Here is a 21,817-nt window from a genome sequence, read left to right as displayed (position 1 = left end):
GTGGCCTGTATCACTGACCACAGGCATGAGAGAGATGGTGGGGAAAACTGGATGAGCATAGCCTCTGATAAGATTATGAGGCTCTAGCATAAGTTCATTTTTCACTAGTTGGAGGGTGAGAGGTGGGGATGGACAAAGATCTTAGGGCCAAAATAGGAATAGCCTTCCTCTTCTGACAGGCCAGTAGGAAACAAGGCAACATCTAAGTGGAATTAGTCAGTGAGGGCGGACACATGCTGGGGATTGGCTCTTGAAAAGTGCTTTAATATCAGAGCCAGGATGTGTGAGTGCATTTAAACCTGCATTCTGTAGCCCCCATGCTGCAAATCATGCTGCCGATGCTGCCTGGCTTTGTCTGTGTGCCTTGGAATCCCTTCCTTTGTGGAAAGATTGAGTTTCAGGCAGAACCTGCACAAGAAGGAGAGGAAGAGAAGGGTATGGGAGAAGATTTACAGCACAAATCTCCAAAGGAAAACCTTCCCTTTTTCCTTTGGGGAGTGGGGTGGCAAACAGGTCAGGGACTGAGGTGCCAGAGATACTTATAGTGCTTTATTCTCACTTTCTCTCATTTCGGTCATGCTGCTTTACAATTTACAAAGCTTTCCAACTTGCATTTCTCATTTGATTCTCTACGACATCCTGCAGGGTTGGTGTACACACAAGAGACATGTGGGGGTGCAGGGAAGCAGTCCAATTTTACAAATACAGAAGTAGAGATTGTCCAAGGGCAGATGTTGAGAGAGAAGAGGAAAAAAACCAGGTTTCCCAACTCCAACCCAGCTCTCCAGGTCCCTATCTGTGCTGATCCCAGTGTTTACGATTATGTGTTATAGGTATTTTCTCCCCCTTATAATCATATGGCTGGCGCCTGGGCCTTTAACTGCATGAAGATTCTTTCCAACTTTTAGTCTCCTGGGCCCCTCACTAGAAATGTCATTGCCTCAGAAGGAACCCCAAACTCCTGCCTTCCCTGCTGGCCCCTCAAATAACTGGATCTCCTTCCTGAATCCCTAAGGAGGTCTTTTTTTAACTTTATAAGAAAAATCAGGATTCCAGGGAGATTAACAGCCCAAGGAAAGTCTGCCAAGTCAAGGAGAACAATGGTGTTTACACTGACCAGGTTCTAACATCAGCTTTATGGATTCCCAAATGTGAACTCCAGGCAACTTATTTCAGCTATCAGAGCCTCAATTCCCTCATCCATAAATTTTGTCTAGATTAAATGAGACCCATAACACAACTGGTTCTTAATGTGTTGATTTCCCTTCCTGTCTCAGCATCTTTGGTTTTTCCTTTAAGTTTCCCCTGATTTCCCCTTCACACAGCCCCAACTCTTTCACTCCATCCTCACCACTTATAATCACATTTTCCAGGACTGATAAAACTAGTTTCTGAAGCTGACCTATGGGCTTGGTAGGCCAGTCAAGACTGAAATCAGGAAAGTTTCTAAGGGCTACAAGGTCATGTTAAGAGAGCTTATAGGAGAATGAGTTTAGCTGCCAGGTTCAGGATAACCCCCAACACAAAGCTGGCAGAAGCCAAAAAGAATTGAGCCTGCTTTGCGTTATTCATGGTAAATGATCCCAAACCATCTTATGGCAATTCCAAGAGAGCCAAGTTCAATTCTCCTCCCAGCACAGGAAACTGCCTATGCCAATATCTCAAACATGGAGTAGGAGAATGATCAATTGCCTATAAGTTACCTGTACTAAAGGTAAAAATAAGCCCCAAACTAGTTACCCTATATCTTGGCCCAAGCTTGCCCAGAGTTGCCAAAGACTCTCACTCACCAGCCTTCAATTTCCTCTTTTGGGTTACAGGGTCAGCACCAGCTGCCTTTGGGAATAGGGCTCACCTAAAAAAGAGAGAAGTCAGTCAGGGCCCTGCTCAGAATAGGGATGAACTTAGGTCAGTGCAGGCATTCCAAGATCCTGCTCTCACACGTCTTATATCTTTGCAAAAGATAGGTTGATGATACATTATTTTAGGTCATGCTAAGTGCTATAAGGAAAAATAAACCAGAGTAAGGGAGGAAAAAATGACAAGGAGTGAGAATAGTCAGGGAAACCTCCAAAGGGTGACCACCAGAAAGAGACCTGAATGGGGGCACCTGGGTGGCTCAGTATGTTAAGTGTCCGACTTCAGCTCAGGTCATGATCCCACAGTTTGTGAGTTTGAGCCCCACATCACGCTCTGTGCTGACAGCTCAGAGCCTGAAGCCTGCTTCGGATTCTGTGTGTCCCTCTCTCTCTGCCCCTCCCCCGCTCATGCTCTCTCAGAATAAAAAAAAAAAAAAAAAAAGACCTGAATGAAGTGAGGGAGTAAGATCTGCAAAGGTCTGAGGAAAGACTGTTTCAGAGAAGAATACCAAGTGCAAAGACCCTGCAGCAATAATAGGCAAGAATAAGCTTGTTATGCTTAAAGGAACAAGAAAGTCAATATAGCTAGAATGTAGTGAGGGAAAGAATGAGATATTAAGTATATATGGAGGAATTAATTATGATCCCTATTTTATATATGAGAAAACTGTGGCTCAGAGGTTAAATGACTTGCCCAAGGTCAAAGTAAATCAGTGGCAGAACTGGGAATGGAGGGGTGCCTGGCTGGTTCAGTCGGTAGAGCATGCAACTCTTGATCTCAGGGTTGTAAATTCAAGCCCTACATTGTGAGTATAGAGATTACGTAAAAATAAAATCTTTAAAAATAAATAAATAAACGTGAGCACCTGGGTGGCTCAGTCAGTTAAGCACCCAACTCTTGATTTCAGGTCAGGTCATGATCTCACGGTTCAGTTCATGAGATCAAGCCCCAAGTCAGGCTCTGCACTGTCTGTGCAGAGCCTTCTTGGGATTTTTCTCTTTCCCTCTCTTTCTGCCCCTCCCCAACTTATGCTCCCAATAAATAAATAAATAAATAAATAAATAAATAAATAAATAAATAAATAGTAAATAAAAATAAATAAAATCTTAAAAAAAAAAAAAAAGAAAAAAAAGTACTGGAAATGAATTCAGGTCATCTGGACAACTCTCTGCCTCCATCTTGGGCCAGGTTCCTCCAGGCTTAGATAACCTGGATCCCAGCTGGGACAAACTTTCAAGCACTCTACAACTAGCTTCAGGCCTCTACTCATCCCTTCCTCTGTTGGGTGGGAAGAAAGAGTATATTTACCTGGAAGGTGGAACAGAGGGGATTCTAGGGTTGTGGAGAACAGTAGCACATGTCCAGCACTGTTGTAAAGATTAATACAAATAAAGGATTTTCAACAATCTCAGAAGATTGCTGTTATTTCCCCATTTTACTTCTGGGGAAACTGAGGCACGGAGAAGTAAATTTGCCCAAGTTACACAGCTAACAGAAGGGGCAATGAGCTGAGGGGCAATGAGGTGGCTCAGTCGGTTAAGTGTCTGACTCTTGATTTCAGCTCAGGACATGATCTCACAGTATGTGGGCTTGAGCCCCACGTCAGGTTCCGCACTGAGAGTACACAGCCTGCTTGGGACTCTCTCTCTCTGCCCCTCCTCCACTCATGCTCTCTTTCAAAATAAATAAATAAACTTTAAAAAAAGAAGAAGGAAGGAAGGAAGGAAGGAAGGAAGGAAGGAAGGAAGGAAGGAAGGAAGAAAGAAAGAAAGAAAGAAAGAAAGAAAGAAAGAAAGAAAGAAAGAAAGAAAGAAAGAAAGACGGAAGAAGAGGAGGAGGAGGAGGAAGGTAGAGTTGAGACCTGAACTCAGGAAGTCCAACCTCTGGGGCTTGCCCTGCCCTCTTAACCACATTATACCAACTTCTCAAAAACAGAAGAAAAAGAAAGGAAACATACTCATACCCTAGTCCTAGCTGATATGGCTCAGAGCCCTCATTTACACCCAGCCTGAAATCCTCTCCATTTACTTGCAGTCCAGACTTCTTACTGAATACCAGCTAAATGACTGTCCTTTAGCCAGGTGGTTCCAGACGTTTCTCTAAATCTCTAGCTACTGTGATCACAAAGCTATGATGACAACCACAACAACAGCCATTTAATAGCCACTAACATTTAATGCACACTTTGAAAGAGTAGCTACCAGGCTAAGCATCTTACATGCACCATCTTATTTCAGACAGGGAGAAACAGTTGCTCCAAGACATGAGTGGAGGGATCCCTCGGGGGTTCCAGGCCTGGAAACAAAGCAGGAAATACATGGAATTGAAGGATCTCTGTAGGCCCAGATCAAAGGACAAAGGCAGAGGCACTAGGAGGTGGGCAGTAAGGGGAATAAACTATTAGCACCTCGAATTCAACATGTTGATAAACTGAACTCATCTCCTTGTTCCCAGCCTCTGCAGTTCAGCAAACGATATAACCATTCTCCCAAGTACTGAGACTCCAAATGTTAATGCTCTCCAACCTCTCCTTTCCTTATGCCCCATTCCCTCAATTGCCAAATCCTCATGGTTTTTTTGTTGTCATGCTAAGAGCTCTACATCTAAACTGTTCTTCTTTATTCCCTACTGTGTCAACCTCCTCTTGGTTCAGGATCTATCTCTTGCCTGCAATGCTGGAATATTTCTTAAAAATTATTGACATTACGGGGCGCCTGGGTGGCGCAGTCGGTTAAGCGTCCGACTTCAGCCAGGTCACGATCTCCCAGTCCGTGGGTTCGAGCCCCGTGTCGGGCTCTGGGCTGATGGCTCAGAGCCTGGAGCCTGTTTCCGATTCTGTGTCTCCCTCTCTCTCTGCCTCTCCCCCGTTCATGCTCTGTCTCTCTCTGTCCCAAAAATAAATAAAAAACGTTGAAAAAAAAATTTTTTTTTAAATTATTGACATTACAAGGACTGTTACAGTAGTGTCTTCCCCAGTCTCTCTTTCACTAATCTCCTACCCCTCCGTGCTCTAACTACTGGGCCTACACTGCCAGACTAATGCTCCCAAGGCCACTTTCCTGCTCAAAAAAAGTTAAGAAAAAAAGAGGAAAAAATATCATAGCTACCAATCACCTAAGCTTTGCTCTCTAGGTATGCCTTCATCTAGTCATCATCTGTCTTACCTCTATTATGGGCTTTCCAGCTCTCATCCTTTTGTCCATGCTGTTATCTCACTTGGAATTTTGTACATATTCATATCCTTCTTAATCTTCAAGGCCTAGCAAATCTATGAAGTTATTCTGAACCCTTTCTCACCACTATGTCATATTATCAAATCATCTCTAACTGTGACTAGACCTGACTCTGGCCTCATCATCAGGTAAGGCCTCAAAACCAACTCTTCTGTTCCTTCTTCCTTGTAAAGATTCCTGCTGTTTCCAGAGAACGAAGACCTAGTCAGTTAAGATTTCTGTTCTCATTCCTGCTACTCTTACCTTACTCTGGATCTATCACCTAACAAAGGACCTGGGTTCTAATCTGAGCCTCAGATTTCTACAAAATGGAGATACAATCCCCATCCTGATTACAGGACAGGGATTTTGTGAGAATCAATGTGGTAACAGAAGGGGAGTGGGAGAAGAGTTAGGATGGGAGACTTTGGGCCTCTTCAATAGCTCTTTTTTTCACTGCGAAACACTCAGAAGTTTATTTATAGAAGCCTTCTTAGCCAATCAATCAAAAAACTACTTCCTGGGCCTGGTTGGTCATGGTCACAGCTCTAAGTTAGGGTTATAGAAGACACAGGGATGGATGAGAACAGTTCTTATCCTCCTTGCATTCCAGGGTGGGACTCTGTGAACTTCCTGTAAAGGACGACTAATACTATTAGGTAGGATCCAACAGTTCAAAGAGTGCTCCATGTGTTATAAAAATGGAGAAAGAAACTAGGCTGACAGGAGATGGCCTCAGAAGTTTCAAAGGAGCGGGGCGCCTGGGTGGCGCAGTCGGTTAAGCGTCCGACTTCAGCCAGGTCACGATCTCGCGCTCCGTGAGTTCGAGCCCGGCGTCAGGCTCTGGGCTGATGGCTCAGAGCCTGGAGCCTGTTTCCGATTCTGTGTCTCCCTCTCTCTCTGCCCCTCCCCCGTTCATGCTCTGTCTCTCTCTGTCCCAAAAATAAATAAAACGTTGAAAAATAAAAAATAAAAAATAAAAAAAAAAAAAAGAAGTTTCAAAGGAGCAAGGACTTAAGCCAGGCATTCATGCAGAACGACAGAAAAACACATGCTACTACTATGCACCAGACACTGAGCTAGGTGTTGTGCAGTTAACCCTCATAATGTGAAGAGGTGATGGCAGGTCCATTTTATACCTAAGGTAACTGAACATGGGCAAGGCTAAGTGTGCCATTCAAGGTCAAACAGCTAGTAAGTAGCAGAGCTAGAATTTGAACCCAGGTCTGCTTTACTTTATTCCAAAGCCTGTATGTTTACTTACTTCATGGTCTGGAATACCAAATAAACTCTAAAGCTCTTCCCACCTTAAAATTCAATGATTTGAATCAGGGAGTAGGGGAGGAGGTTTACTGTTGCTATGTCTTACCCATAAGACTATAATTTTATTGGCAGGTTTAGGGTCTTATTAACTGGAATAGCCCAAGTATCTGAAACAGAGCCTGGCAGGTTATACTTAGACGACACTGTACATAAGCAAATAAATGAATGAGTAAGCACCTGTTCCATCAACCATTGTTCTGAGGTCCAGAAGTAATGTCCAAAATGTCAAGCTCCAAGTTATGACTTGTAGCCCCAGTATCTATATTACCACCTATCTACTAATCTGTTGTCTGAAGGTACCCTTTCCCCATTCTTGTTTTCAGGAGTTAAAGGAGAGGTGAGGAAAGAAATGGGAAGCTGACTGGATAGGAGAAAAAGGAGGGAGAAGAAAGGGGTGAAAGGAGAGAAGGAAGAAGATAAAAAAGAAGGTAATGTCTCAGCCACAACTGAAATGTCCAATGCCTAGACTTTGGGAAAGGTTTCTTTTCTGGTGCCAAAACCAAGGATTTTTTTTTTTAAGAGGAGTAGTAGGAATTCCTCTTTATAAATTTCAAATTGCTTGTCCAAACCCCCTGACAAAATCTACCAGCAGGGGGGGTAAAATGAAATTCCTCAGGGCTCCTATCCTCAGTTCTTACCACTATCCTGCTCCAGCCCAACCCTCACCTGGCTTAAGCTAAAACCTGCAGAAGTCAGAAGACATACAGGTTCTGACATTCCTCTGCTCCTTCACAAGGGTCATTCCAGGCTAGTAAGCCCTGGGAATCCAACCTTCCTTATGGATGAGGAGACACTGCAGCCTCTGAATGCTTCCCCACAGCAAACTGTCATGAAAGCTTTGTTGAACCCTAAGGGGAAAGTGATTCTCCCTTTCTGCTGCGTTCCTCAAATATGTATGAAAGAACTAAGGTAAAGATGTGGATGATGGAGGCAGGGTCCCTTCAGAACTCATTTGATCTGGGTCCTAATAAAGCTTAACCTTCTTTAGGTCTGATCTGCAAATTATACACACCACCTCTCCTTACTATATTTTTAGTAAAGAAAGGCAGAAAACATAACAGCTAGTTCCAGCTCTACCTCTAATTCACTGTGTGACCTTGGACAAGTCATTTCACCTTCCTGGACCTTAGTTTCCATGTCTGTAAGAGGGAGACAGAATCTGCTCTTCTGAAGGATCTTCAGAGGGATCAGAAAGATTGGCAAGAACACTTTAACTGTAAATTTACTTGGTTTTATGTGAATGGTAAAGAAGGAATGAGGGGATGGTCTCTTAAGAAAGAAAGAGGGCTGTACCACCCTTCAGTTGAAGGGATCTGCTCTGAGTGGAAAAATTAGGAAGAACTGGAGCAAACAGGGTCATTGTCTCTCAAATGAGGCACCAACCAAGGCTAAGAAAACCTGGGGCACGTGGGTGGCTCAGTTGGTTAGGCATCTGACTTCAGCTCAGGTCATGATCTCACAGTTCAAGAGTTCGAGCCCCATGTCAGGCTCCGTGTTGACAACTCAGAGCCTGGAGCCTGCTTCAGATTCTGTGTCTCCCTCTCTCTCTCTGCCCCTCCCCCACTTGCACTATCTCTCAAAAATGAATAAACAGGGGCGCCTGGGTGGCGCAGTCGGTTAAGCGTCTGACTTCAGCCAGGTCACGATCTTGCGGTCCGTGAGTTCGAGCCCCGCGTCGGGCTCTGGGCTGATGGCTCAGAGCCTGGAGCCTGTTTCAGATTCTGTGTCTCCCTCTCTCTCTGCCCCTCCCCCGTTCATGCTCTGTCTCTCTCTGTCCCAAAAATAAATAAACGTTGAAAAAAAGAAATTAAAAAAAAAAAAAAATGAATAAACATTAAAAATATATGTATTAAAAAAAAAAGACTAAGAAAAGCTCATGGACCACATGCACGCAAATCCCCGTAAGTCCAAGTAGAGAGAAAATAAGAACCACTAGAAGTAACATATTACTCAGGAAAAGTAAAAGTAGTAATGATCAATAATGATCAGTGGTGAAGAGCTCAGGCTCTAGAATCAGACACCTGGGTTTGAATCCTAGCTCTGTCTCTTACTAGCTTTGTGACCTTAGGCAAGGTACTGACCTTCTGTGCCTCAGTTTCCTATATTTGTTAAAAATAGTTCCTGCTTCATAAATGTGGTATTAGGAGAAATAAGTGAGAGCTTGGGAAAGCCCACAGCTCAGAGCCTGGCAAAAGTGACTCAAGGATAGTTATTATTATTCCACTTAAGTACCACAAAAGGACAAATCAGAAGCAATAAAAAGACCCAGGAGAAAAAAATGCACATTTGCCATTACCTATTATGTATGTATCATGTCCTATGCCCAAAACCATAATTATTTTCATTTATTTCCAATAACCTTTTGAGGTTAGTAAAATTATCCCTATCTTAAAGGAGGAAACTGAGCCTCAGAGAAATAACTTGTCTAATACCACACAGCTAGAAAACAGAACTTACTGAAACCAAGGTCTGACTCCAAAGACTGTGTTCTTTCTACCATGTACCTTGCATTTTCTCCTGCTCAAAAATAAGGAGAACCCCCTCCCCGCCCCCATATAGGTACCAACAATAAAGTTTTAGGAAATGGACCAAATTCTCCCATTTTATACTTCATGAAGCAACTACTGGTTTCAGATGCCTGGGGAAATGATGGGCAGGGGTGGAATGCAAGTGTACCATCAAGTTCCAGACTCATAGGACTTGGCTTACCAGGCCTTCCCAAGGAGCTCTCAGCCAGTTGTTATAATAAGGAAGGAAAGAGGGATGATTTCCAAACTAGATACCACACCCTAAAGGACAAGATGTTCCAGGACTGTATCAAACAGTCAAGAAGCCATGACAGGTCCAGCCTGGGCTGAACTCAAATACTGGATCAAAACACCTAATAAAGAGGCACCTGCCTGGCTCAGTTGGTAGAACATACAACTCTTGATTTCGGGGTTTTAAGTTTGAGCCCCACATTGGGTGTACAGTTAACTTAAAAACAAAATCTTCTGGAGGGGTTGTGGGAGGGGGAATGGGCTAAATGGGTAAGGGGCACTAAGGAACCTACTCCTGAAATCATTGTTGCACTATATGCTAACTAATTTGGATGTAAATTTTAAAAAATTAAAAATAAATAAATAAATAAAATCTTAAAGGGGGGGTCTGGGTGGCTCAGTTGGTTAAGAGTCCAACTTCAGCTCAGATCATGATCTCACAGTTCATGGGTTTGAGCCCCACATTGGGCTCTGTGCTGACAGCTCGGAGCCTGGAGCCTGCTTAGGATTGTGTCTCCCTCTCTCTCTGCCCCTCCCCCACTCACGCTCTCTTACTCTCTCTCAAAAATAAACATAAAAAAAATTTTCTTAATAAAACCTTTAAAAAATTACAAAAAAACCTAATACCAGGAGGGAATTCAATGCTATGAACACCTTTGCAAGATTCAGCATGTACTATGTCCTAGATGTGCATATCGTCCCTATTTCTGAGAAGCACTTTACAATGGCACAGATGACTATAAGTTAGTCTGAAGAGAAGCAGTCCTTCCCTTGGGTCAGGCCATTATTTTATTTTATTTTTTTCATTTTATTTTTTATTTTTTAAAATTTACATCCAAATTAGTTAGCATATAGTGCAACAATGATTTCAGGAGTCCTTAATGCCCCTTACCCATTTAGCCCATCCCCCCTCTCACAACCCCTCCCGTAACCCTCAGTTTGTTCTCCATATTTATGAGTCTCTTCTGTTTTGTCCCCCTCCCTGTTTTTATATTATTTTTGTTTCCCTTCCCTTATGTTCATCTGTTTTGTCTCTTAAAGTCCTCATATGAGTGAAGTCATATGATTTTTGTCTTTCTCTAATTTGACTTAGCATAATAGCCTCTAGTTCCATCCATGTAGTTGCAAATGGCAAGATACCATTCTTTTTGATTGCCGAGTAATACTCCATTGTGTGTGTGTGTGTGTGTGTGTGTGTGTGTGTGTGTGTGTGTGTGTGTGTGTGTATCTCCAACATCTTCTTTATCCATTCAACCATCAATGGACATTTGGGCTCTTTCCATACTTTGGCTATTGTTGACAGTGCTGCTATAAACATGGGGGTGCATGTGTCCCATCGAAACAGCACACCTGTATCCTGTGGATAAATGTCTAGTAGCGCAATTGCTGGGTTGTAGGGTAGTTCTCTTTTTAGAGTTTTGAAGAACCTCCATACTGTTTTCCAGAGTGGCTGCACCAGCTTGCACTCCCACAGGACATTATTTTAAATAAACAATAGCACGTTCTACAGGAGTACAACTACAGCTGGCAACTAGGGGAGAGGAGCCAGGAAGTGAATTAACAGAAAATTGGGGGAAGAACTGAGTCCTGGACATAAAACGCTTTTGGGAGAGTGGGGAACCAAGCAAAAGGCCTGGAACAAGACAAGGGAGTGCTTCAGGGGGCTAAGGAAAGATTGTGATAGAAGAAATCATCTACATTTGGAAAGAAAGAAAAGAAAAGAAAAGAAAAGAAAAGAAAAGAGAAGAGAAGAGAAGAGAAGAGAAGAGAAGAGAAGAGAAGAGAAGAGAAAAGAAAAGAAAAGAAAAGAAAAGAAAAGAAAAGAAAAGAGAAAAGAAAAAAGAAAAGAAAGAAAAAGAAAAAATTTAATAGCATGTTTCTATCAAAACTTTGCTGTTTAGAGAAAAGCAATCTCCAGGGCCTACAGGAAGACTGACTGAAAGGTATTGCTGAAGTGATATTTTCCTCTGGAGAGGGAAAGGAAAATAGAAGCTGGGTTCTCTAGGCCTCTAGGGTAGCAACCAAGGCAAGAATGAGCAGCCCCAGGAAATAATCATAGCATAAGAGCTCCAAGCTCAATCAGGCAGGGCTCACCTGCAGGTGGCCTCAGACCCACTTCTGCTATGATCAGCACTTGAGGGTGCAAAATGCCCATATCCAGAGAGTGTAAGATTGGCCCTTGAACAAATAGCCTTTGTCCCAGGAGCCATGCTTGCCAACCTTATTTGTTAGTTCTGTTCTAGCTGCCCCCTAACCCTCTTGGCCTCAAAACTCTAACTGCCTCAATCCTTGTGAGGCCTGCTTTTCCTAGCCTTGACCAAACCGCATGGTCCTGCAGTTCTAGACTCCTCCCACTCACAAGAATACCTGACCTTGACTCTTGTGACTGACTCTATTGTGTAGCTGCCTGTGCCCAGGCATAATAAACCAACTGGCTGTGGTTTGCCATGGGGGCTAAAAAGATGACTCACAACATAATAAAAATGCAGCCAGGTCACAAAATAGCTCAGTAAAACCCTCCTCTACTCCCCAACAAAGACAGGTTGTCAGGATGCCCAGCATATCACAAAAGGAGGCCCTCAAGGGCAGCTGGCTTCTTATGACAGGTGACATTAGGGCTCTTGAGCCTAATCCATGTCCGTGTATGAGAACAGTATTTGTGCCATAAATAGATGAAACTCAATCCAGGCAGTCTCTAGGCTGCCTGGAGGAATGTCCAGAGAATACAACAGATGTGCAAGACAATCATTCTTGCCTCTGCATTTTCTGAACAGCTAACAGCTCTTCTTCTTCAGCTGGAGCTGTCTCCAGTTTCCCCCTCCTCCTTCCCTAGAAGAACCAACCCCGCAGGAATCATCAAGGGAGGAAGAAGTAATTACTGTTTTCTTTTCTCCATGCTAATGAGACAGTTGGATGGTTCCCCCTTCCCCCTTCTGAGTTGAAAGGGAGAATCTAAAGGTTTATAATCTGTAACCCACACACCAACGCTTGGGCCAGATAGTGCTCTGCAACTGAACTGTATACAAAGATGGCTTTCTGTCCCTGATGAGACCAGAGATGGAAGACACCCCACCATTTTACAAGGGGCAGTAAAACCAGAGTGGCAAGAGGATCTGTCCAGAGTCACAGAAGAAGTCAGTGGCAAGGCTAGATGCCTACTTCCAATCAGGGCACTTCCTCTTCCTACAGTTCAGAATGACTTTGGAGGTTCCTCAATGTGGAACCAGGAACTGTAAGTTTCAAGTTCACATACTGATTTTGAATAGGTATTTAAAAAGCAAGGTTCTGGGGCGCCTGGGTGGCGCAGTCGGTTAAGCGTCCGACTTCAGCCAGGTCACGATCTCGCGGTCCGTGAGTTCAAGCCCCGCGTCAGGCTCTGGGCTGATGGCTCAGAGCCTGGAGCCTGTTTCCGATTCTGTCTCCCTCTCTCTCTGCCCCTCCCCCGTTCATGCTCTGTCTCTCTCTGTCCCAAAAATAAATAAACGTTGAAAAAAAAAATTTAAAAAAAAAAAGAAAAAGCAAGGTTCTGTAGATATGGACTCAGCCCAAGAATCTCAGTTATGGGTGGAAAGCCAGGATCTGAGAGATAATGCCAATTTTACCCCCAAATTAAAATCACAAGTAAATGGGGGCACCTGGGTGGCTCAGTCAGTTGAGTGTCTGACCAGCTCAGGTCATGATCTCACAGTTCATGGATTCGCGCCCCTCATCGGGCTCCGTGCGGACAGCTCAGAGCCTGGAGCCTGCTTCAGATTCTGTGTCTTTCTCTCTCTCTCTGCCCTTCCCCTGTTTGCACTCTCTCTCAAAAATAAACAAACATTAAAAAAATAAATAAAAAGGTGCCTGGATGGCTCAGTTGGTTGAACGTCAGACTTCAGCTCAGGTCATGATCTCATGACTTATGAGTTTGAGCCCCACGTCAGGCTCTGTGTTGACAGCTCAGAGCCTGGAGCCTGCTTCGGATTCTGTGTCTCCCTCTCTCTTTCTACCCTTCCCCACTTGTGCTCTGTCTCTGTCTCTCTCTCTCTCTCTCTCTCAAAAATAAATAAATAAATATTTAAATTTTTTTTAAATAAATAAAAAGTAAAATAAATAACTAATCACAAGTAGATGGTCAGGCAAAAAAAAAAAGAATCTGTGCCATTTTAGCTGGTATTCAGTTCAGTTAAGTGAAGACTGTAGATATCAACAGTGAGATTCAAAGTTAGCCTTAAAAATGAACTTCAGATCTGGTGGCTAAAAGAGATGCTAAGGACAGTACACTTAAACCTCAGTCTGCTAAGGGTGCCTGGGTGGCTCAGTCAGTTAAGTGCCTGACTCTTGACCTTGGCTCAAGTCATGATCTCATGGTTTATGAGTTCAAAGCCCACATCAGGCTCTGCACAGATGGTATAGAGCCTGCCTGGGATTCTGTTCTCCTTCTCCCTGCCCCTCCTGACTTGTTCTCTCTCAAAATAAATAAACAAACTTCAAAAAGTTAAAAAAAAAAAAAAAAAAAAAAAAAAGCCCTCAGTCTGCTAGTCCAATCCCCATGACACAAATGAAGAAACCAAATCTAGCACTATTGGGAGCTTCAGAGGAGAGGACCCAAGGTGAAGCAGCAGGACTGAAGGATATTACAGCCTAGAGCTAGCCATGGCCTGGTCTCCTGGAAAAGGAGCCAGTATTTGCAAAGGCTGTACTAAGAAGAAAATGGCTTAAGTTTTTAAGCTGTAATGATGTTAGAATCTAATAACGCTTATTTTTTTAGCCTGAAGGCCAGCTCCTGTCAGCCTCTAAAATCTCTTCCCTTCCCTTTCAGTGTCTATCTTAGCTCTATCATTTCAGGTGGGATCAGCAACTCCAATCCAGTCCTCAAACTAATTCTGACTCCAGGCAGGAAATACTTAAATCACTCTGAACAGCAACCTCCATCCCCTACCCATATCAATGTTTCCTCCCATTCTCCTAGCAGAGATGACTATGGGCTCCCTGTGGTATTCCAGGATACCAGGTCAGCCAGTGCTGACCACCAGACTTCACCTTCTAGAGGTTACAAAATTATGTGCTCTATTTTACAAAAGGGCCCAAGTCCATGTGATAACCCCTGCCCTAGTCACCTGCCTAAAAATTCAGGCCCCTGTAGGACTAAAGCCATTCTCCAGAGACTGCCTACAAATCTGGACTTGCACTTGAGTTTGCTGCCCTCCCCACCCTTCTGCAGGGAAGGCAGCACAGTACAGTATAAATAGAATGCAGATCTACCTGGGTTTGAGCCCAGGCTCTGCCACCCAAACAAGGTATCCTTAGACACAGTTACTTTTAACTGCTCTCGCTCTCTTGCTCTCAAGTATCCTCTTAGAGCTTTGATCAACGTTTACTTGTTTATGTCCTCTACCACTCTCCCTTACTTGGGAACAAGGAATATTTGTTTCCCTGCACCCTCAATGAGTGAGTCATGTTTACTGAATGATCCTCTAAAACAGTTTCCACGTCTGTAAAATAGGAATATCACCTATCTCAGAGTTGTGAGGTTTTAAATGGGGGGGAGTCTGCAAATTGCCTGGATCAACACCTTCCTCTACTGTATCATGGATGCCCAGGGCCAAATGTTTGCCTGTACTGAACTAGACTGCCCATCCTAGAAACACCATGCCTTGCTGAACCTCTAGGATCACATGGACCTGACCTCCAGGGCCTGTTCCATGCCAGTAATTAGACTGAGTGACAGTTCCTAGAACCTGCCAGTAAAAACAGCTAGAGATAGGACTACTCTCCTCACAAAGGCTGTGAATTTCAAGCAAATGGGGTGTGGGAATATACTAATATTCTAGATTGAAAGGAGGGAGGGAAAGTAGGAGGTAGGGGAAGGCTGTGTTCTCAAATTCCAAGAAATGGCTAAAGCCATTTGTACTGAAGCCTACAGAAGGACCAGAGACATGAAACAAACTGTGACTTCAGTCACAAAGAAAGCTAAAGGGAAACGAGTTTGGAACCCACCACTGTGGTCTCCCCATGTAGTGTTTTTTCCTATCCTATAGAGCAGATGCACAATGTTCTAGGAAAAGGGGAATGAGGCATGGCGGGAGGGGTGTCAATCTAGTGGCAGGGAGAAATTCATAAAGGATGCCAAATGGTACTTATGCAGTTTCTAGCTGGGAGAGGTGACTGAGAAATAAATCCAGCCTTTAGGTTTACACAGGCCTAAAACGCTCTTGATGCAAAGTTCAATCTGGCTAGAACAAGTGTCAGCAGTTAAGGAAGAATGGTACACAGTGTCCTCAAAGACTCATGAGCCCCTCTCCCATAACAGCAGCTGCTCTGGGTGATCAAAACCCTCTGCCCACAGATCCCCAACCTCTCAACTCAAACTACGTTCCAGATTTGAGGATACTGGTCTTTTCCATTAGAGGGCGCTCAGACTGAAGCACAAAAGTGGCAAGAGCCCTACACCATGCGGAGAATCTGCCAGGACTGAGTCTTTTCTTTGGTCTATTCACCATACTCATCTGAACTTCTGAGAAGTTAAGTGATTTGTCCGAGGTCACAAAGCTAATAAGGGCAAATTGGGAGTTGTTGGCATCTCGAGACCTTTTGTAACCATGGTGACTTTCAGCAAATTTGACCTTCATAAAGTTTTTAGAGGTAGGCAAGGCAAGTATCCTCTGTTAAAGCATTCAGTCGTTCCTTCTGAGAAGTCTCACTGGATACTTCCAATCCATTTCAGGCCTAGTCCTAACATTTATCTTCTCTTACAGAAATTTCATAATTACTTTCTGACTCATAAGTCAGCAAACTTTTTCTGTATAGGGCCAGATAGTAAGTATTTTAGGTTTTGTGGGCTACAGCAGTCTCTGTAGTATTCAACTTTGCCACTGTAATATAAAAACAATCCCAGAGGAGCAAAGAAGTGTAGCTGTAGCCCAGTACAATTTTATGAAAAGAGGCAGCAGACTGGATTCAGTCCACAGGCCATAGTTTGCTGACACCCGTTCTAACTAATCTGTCTCCAATCACCCTGTTGCCCAATCCATCATACACACCCATATGACAAGCCCTAAACCCTCATGGATCCCCTTTGCCTACAAGATAAAGTTTAAACTCTACCCCTATCCTCTACCATATCCTTCCCCTGCACAGTATACTCCAATCACAGCAAACTGTCACCTGGCAACTTCCTACCTTTCCCCCATGATATTCCCTGACACCTGCAATGCCCTCCATTCCTTTGCCAATATTACCTATTCAGGAACAAGCTCAAATACCAACACCTGTGAAAAATCTTTGCTTGCCTTACGTAATCAGTCATCTATATGGCTGTCCCTCACCCACCACTCCCTCCCCACTTCCCTACATTGTCAGCTTCTCAGGGGCATTGTGTCACATTCAACTCTGTATCCCTTGCAGTACCTCACATAGCACCCAGCGTCCAGTGTCCACTGACTGAACAGGCTTCTAAGGCTGAAAGGAGGTCACTAGAACACAGGGAACTTTGTTTCTAACAGAACCGTGAGAGGACTCAGAGCATCAAAGCCTTCAGTCTACTTCAAGGGGTGTCCCATCTCTCTCCCCATTGTGTTCCCTGGGGCTCACGGGTAATTAGTTAAGACCAAGCATTTTACTAGATGGCCCTAGCCTGTGCAAGATATGTGAAGAGACGAGAGATCTTACTTTCAGAGCTCCTTGTCCCTGACCTCAAACTGTTATCTTCAATACCAGCCATAAACTGATCTAGACCCATACTTAGCCCTAGATCAGCAAACAGTCTTCTAATAAGCACAGTTCCCTGGTATCCAGAGGATTTCACCCAGAGAGAGGCTCACAGCATGAAGTCCAACCTCAACTGAAGAGGAAATTCAAAGGTATGTGCTAAGAATCATCAGGAGTATCACCTCTGAATACAAAGGGATCTCTATGGAGATTAAAAGTCCTGGGTAAGCCTATAGCCCACAAGTATGGCTATCCTAGCTTGGGGAAGCTGTGAGAACAAAGACTAAATTGCTGATGGGAAAAAAACAAAACAAACACACAAAAGAATTTTTCTCCTAAGCCCAGAACAGAACAACATTCCATCTGGGTAAGTGAGCTTGTCACAGGCATGGGGTACTTAGCATATCTGCCATTTCAGGATTAAGGCTGTCAAGTTTTAATTAGGGTAATTAGAGTTAAAAATGTTATTTCATTTCAGGGGTATTTTGAACAGATTCCATTAATTTCTTTTTTAAAAAGAACATAGAAAGGAGGGGCAGTCTGAGTGGAGCAGAGGATTTTGCCATGGGAGAACCAAAGACATGTGCCTGGGCCAGATGAGCTTTCAAACCACTGCCTAGAACCCCCAGCACCTCTGTAGGCTTGGCCCAGACGACAGAGGGCTGCTGCTCTTCAGCTTCCTTCCTTAGTTTCCTCCCTAAAACTAAGTTTCAGTCAGCACCTGCTAATAAATCTACCTCCTCCTCCCTGCCTGCTGCTCCTGTGTTACTGCCATTCACAGTAGCTGGATTATAGCCCCAACTTTGGCAAGGAGTGAGAGCTTAGGGCTGTCAATCTGATTTGCTACATGTTAGGGACTGAGTTAATGTCCACCCCTTTGTCAGGAGTTGCTCGTCACATTTTTATGCTTTTCTTTGTGCTAATTCCCTAGTATGGAGTGGCGCTCTTTGCTTTGCCTGCCTCAACTCATCCTCTTCCTTCAAAGAACAGATCAAAGTTATCTTCCCCAGGAAAACCCGCCTTCATGCTTCTGTAATCCCAGAATCCCTTGCACACACCTCCATTAAGGCATACACAGAATACTATGGTTTCCTTGTTTGACTCTGATGCTAGATTGTGAGGTCTTTCAGGGCAGAGACTGGGTCTTCATCTGGGAATCCTTAGCACTAGCACAAGCCCTGAGACATTGGAAATACTCAACAAATTGAATGGCCACACCGGTAGCTGAACATGTTAAGCCCCCAGATTCTACAACACCTAGAAATATCCAGTCATGAGTCCCTTCCCCCTCCTTGCACACAGCCCGGTCAGAAACCTGACTCTGCACTCCATGCAAGAGGAAGTCCTCCCATTGATCCCAAATGATGATTGATCTCTCCCATTAGAGCCTGTTCATTCCTCAGGGACTTTGGAAAGGAGAGCAAAAGCAAGCAGAGCATCTCCTCCCTTCCTCCTCATCAATGATTTTGAAGAATTTCCTCCAGTCTTTGAAGGGCTCCAGGGAGAGGGCCTGAGCTCCAGTTCAATAGGTAAAAAGGTAAGGGATGGCCCCAGTAGAAAACAGTTCATCAGCTTGGAATCAGTGTTGCAAATACTAGAAACGTAGTGTAGTACAATAAAGAACATGCTATGTGACATGGGGCAGCCAAGTCATTTCACTTCTCTGAGCTTCAGTTTCCTTTTCGAACCTATCCCTGTAGGCTGTTAGAGGAGAAATAAACACACAAAGGAGCTTTAAACCAGTATTGAGCACTTAGTAGGTATTCAATAAGTGATTTTTCCAACTGAGGAGGACACCTGTCCTACAAACCTAGCATCATATTGTAAGTTTATAGAGGTGAGGAAAACATACCAAAGGGAATACAAGTTAACCATTTCCTTGTTTGCTCAGGGCAGCCCTGCCCACTGGTCCCAGGGGAAGAGGACTATACCAGCAGAACTGAAGTGTTGACAAGTGTAACCAAAGCCACTTACTTCATGGTAATCAGATTCTCCCTAGCTAGGGGAGGCTTCTCCCAGGCTCCCCAGGCCTGGCTACCGGCCCATATTGATCCATTTCTAATTAGGACCTGTGTCAGTGCTTCTGACAGAAAGTCAGGGCCTAGGCTGCCTCTGCTGGCCTCTGGCCAAAGCCTAAAATACTCTTGCCCAGGGTAGACCCAGAGAACCAATACTTTTGTGGTAGAAAAGGATCCCAGACTGAACTCATAAAGCAGCATAAAATTTTAGAGCCAAAAGCATCCTTTATGAGCATGAGCTTTGTTTATGCTACAAGTGAGAAAACTGAGGTCCAGAAAAGATAATTTGTCCATGGTGGTACAAAAAGATAATGCAGATCTTACTTCTATTTCTTTCCTCTTGATAACTGCCTCCAACCTGGCTACACAACAGAAGCACTCCAGGAACTTGTTAGAGAACCTGATTTATTTATTTATTTTTTTTTTAATTTATTTATTTTTTTTTACGTTTATTTATTTTTGGGACAGAGAGAGACAGAGCATGAACGGGGGAGGGGCAGAGAGAAAGGGAGACACAGAATCGGAAACAGGCTCCAGGCTCTGAGCCATCAGCCCAGAGCCCGACGCGGGGCTCGAACTCACGGACCGCGAGACCGTGACCTGGCTGAAGTCAGACTCTTAACCGACTGCGCCACCCAGGCGCCCCGAGAACCTGATTTAGAACATATGCAGTGGTTCTTTTACAAAGTATATGATCATCTTCCAATAGAAGTGAACCTTGAAATCACAGGACCAGTTTATAGCTAGGTTCAAATCCACCTTGGGTCACAGTAGTACCATTTAGAAGAAACCAGCTATTGTCTGATCCAGCCTTCCCCCACCCCAACCATAACAAAGTTATTCTAGGGGCCTCAGAAGGGTCTGTCATAAGTAATAGTTCAGACTTCCTAGTGGTCCACTAGTTTGGCTATGAGCAAAGACATTTCCTTTCAAAACTAGTCTGAAAGTAAAATGTCTCTTATGAAGATTAGAAATACCTAAGGAAGGGGTGTAGGCAATAGTGGGAGATGGTGTGGTGTGGAATGTATGAGACCCAAGGTGTAGGGAGATGTGTCTGTGTACAGAGGAAGACCTATGTGGATATGTAAGGGAGTAAACAGTGTGGTGTCTGTGAGACAGGCTTGCAGATACCTTTGCAACACATACTGAGTACCTGGTTAGAAAATAGAACAGAACTGGAGGTACAGGAGGATAAGTGTGTTGGTACATGGCAGGAGGGGGGGTGGGGAGTACATAATTCGAAGGTGTAAGAGAGATTATATGGATGTGTATGGAAGAGAAGCAATGTGTGCACCTTTATAACTCAATTTTGTGTCTATGTGTTGCAAAGCATATGAACTTATAGGGACTGGAGGGAGTGTGTGTGGCCTAGACACTCATATGCATGAGAAAACAGATCCCTGAGCGTATCTGACTCATCCAGCCCTAGCTTTGCCTGAAGGCTCATACCACTCAAGGGCAAGACTGTCTGCAGAAATTTCTCATTAAAATTGACATCATGACAACTACTAAAAAAAAAAAAAAAAAAAAAAAAAGGTAACGACACCCCCAGCATCGTGGGAGGTTAAAAAAAAAACGCCAATAAAACACAACAGACACATAAGAAGCAATTATGCCATAATTACTTCTTCACAAAGGGAGGTGTTTATTTGGAGTTAAATATTGTATAGCTGATTCACATTTCAACCCAAAGTACTGGATTTCCTGGGTAACTTGGGGAAGAGGGCAAGAAAGAAGAAAATAGGTAGAAAAAGATCAACAATAAAGTTAAAAAGTGGGGGTGGGGAGGGAAGACTGAAGAAATAGGAAGATAAAAGAAAGGGAAAAGGTTGGGGGGGGGCTTCGAGTAGGTTGTAAGAGAAAGGGAGGGGGCACCTGGGTGATTAAGTTGGTTGAGCATCCAACTTCGGCTTAGGTCATGATCTCACAGCTCTTGAGTTTGAGCCACACAATGGGCTCACTGCTGTCAGTGCAGAGCCTGATTTGGATCCTCTGTCCCCCTCGCTCTTTGCCCCTCCCCCGCTCACACTCTCTCTCAAAAATAAACATTTAAAAAAAGGATATTTAAAAAAGAGATAAGATGGGGCGCCTGGGTGGCGCAGTCGGTTAAGCGTCCGACTTCAGCCAGGTCACGATCTCGCGGTCCGTGAGTTCGAGCCCCGCGTCGGGCTCTGGGCTGATGGCTCAGAGCCTGGAGCCTGTTTCCGATTCTGCGTCTCCCTCTCTCTCTGCCCCTCCCCCGTTCATGCTCTGTCTCTGTCTCTGTCCCAAAAATAAATAAAAAACGTTGAAAAAAAAAAAATTTAAAAAAAAAAAAAAAAGAGATATGAGAAGGAAAGAAGAACACAAAAGAAAAAAGGTACAAAAGACAGGAGAGAGAATTTCCTTTAGGCTGGTCTAGAAACTTAGCACACACTCTAACAGGATTCTGGCTAAAGACATGGGTGCAGTACGTGGTGGCCTGAATCTCTGTACTTCTTCACTGCCTTTACTCCAACCATTTCCTCCATCTGGAATGTTCTTCCCACCATCTTTGCCAAGTTGAATTTCTTCTGAATTTTCAAGGACATATTCAAATGCTACCAGTTTTTAGAAACTTCCAAGATTTCTCCCAATTAGAAGTTAGTTCTCAAGAACTTCCACAGGGGCATCTAGGTGGCTCAGTCAGTTGAGCATCCAACTCTTGATTTTGGCTCAGGCCATGATCCCAGGGTCGTGGGATTGAGTCCTGTGTCAGGCTCCGTACTGAGCATGGAGCCTGCTTAAGATTCTCTCTTCCTGCCCCCCTCAACCACTCTCCCCTAACTCATGCTCTCTCTCTAAAATAAAAAAGGGGGGCACCTGGATGGTTCAGTCAGTTAAGCATTCGACTCTAGATTTCAGCTAAGGTCATGATCTCACTGTTCGTGAGATTGAGCCCTGTGTCAGGCTCTACGCTGACAGTGCAGAACCTGCT

The 21,817-nt window shown here is 44.0% G+C and overlaps 1 protein-coding gene across 6 annotated transcripts in view; it reads right to left on the bottom strand.

The window, feature by feature from the left end:
* Positions 1-21,817, bottom strand: part of RALY (RALY heterogeneous nuclear ribonucleoprotein) — an 85,804-nt gene that overhangs the window by 43,956 nt on the left and 20,031 nt on the right. For 5 of the 6 annotated variants that reach the window (XM_086702009.1, XM_086702013.1, XM_086702014.1 and 2 more), the window contains exon 2: positions 1,791-1,855. The exons of the other annotated variant lie outside the window; for it this stretch is intronic. The gene's annotated coding sequence lies outside the window, so the exon portion shown is untranslated. The remainder of the gene's footprint in view (positions 1-1,790; positions 1,856-21,817) is intronic. 6 annotated transcript variants of the gene reach the window in all.

Source organism: Puma concolor, chromosome A3 (genome assembly GCF_028749965.1).
Source record: "Puma concolor isolate L17-30 chromosome A3, mPumCon1.1.hap2, whole genome shotgun sequence".
NCBI lineage: Eukaryota > Metazoa > Chordata > Mammalia > Carnivora > Felidae > Puma > Puma concolor.
Note: the sequence above shows the minus strand (reverse complement) of the source record. Positions and strands in the feature narration are given on the sequence as shown.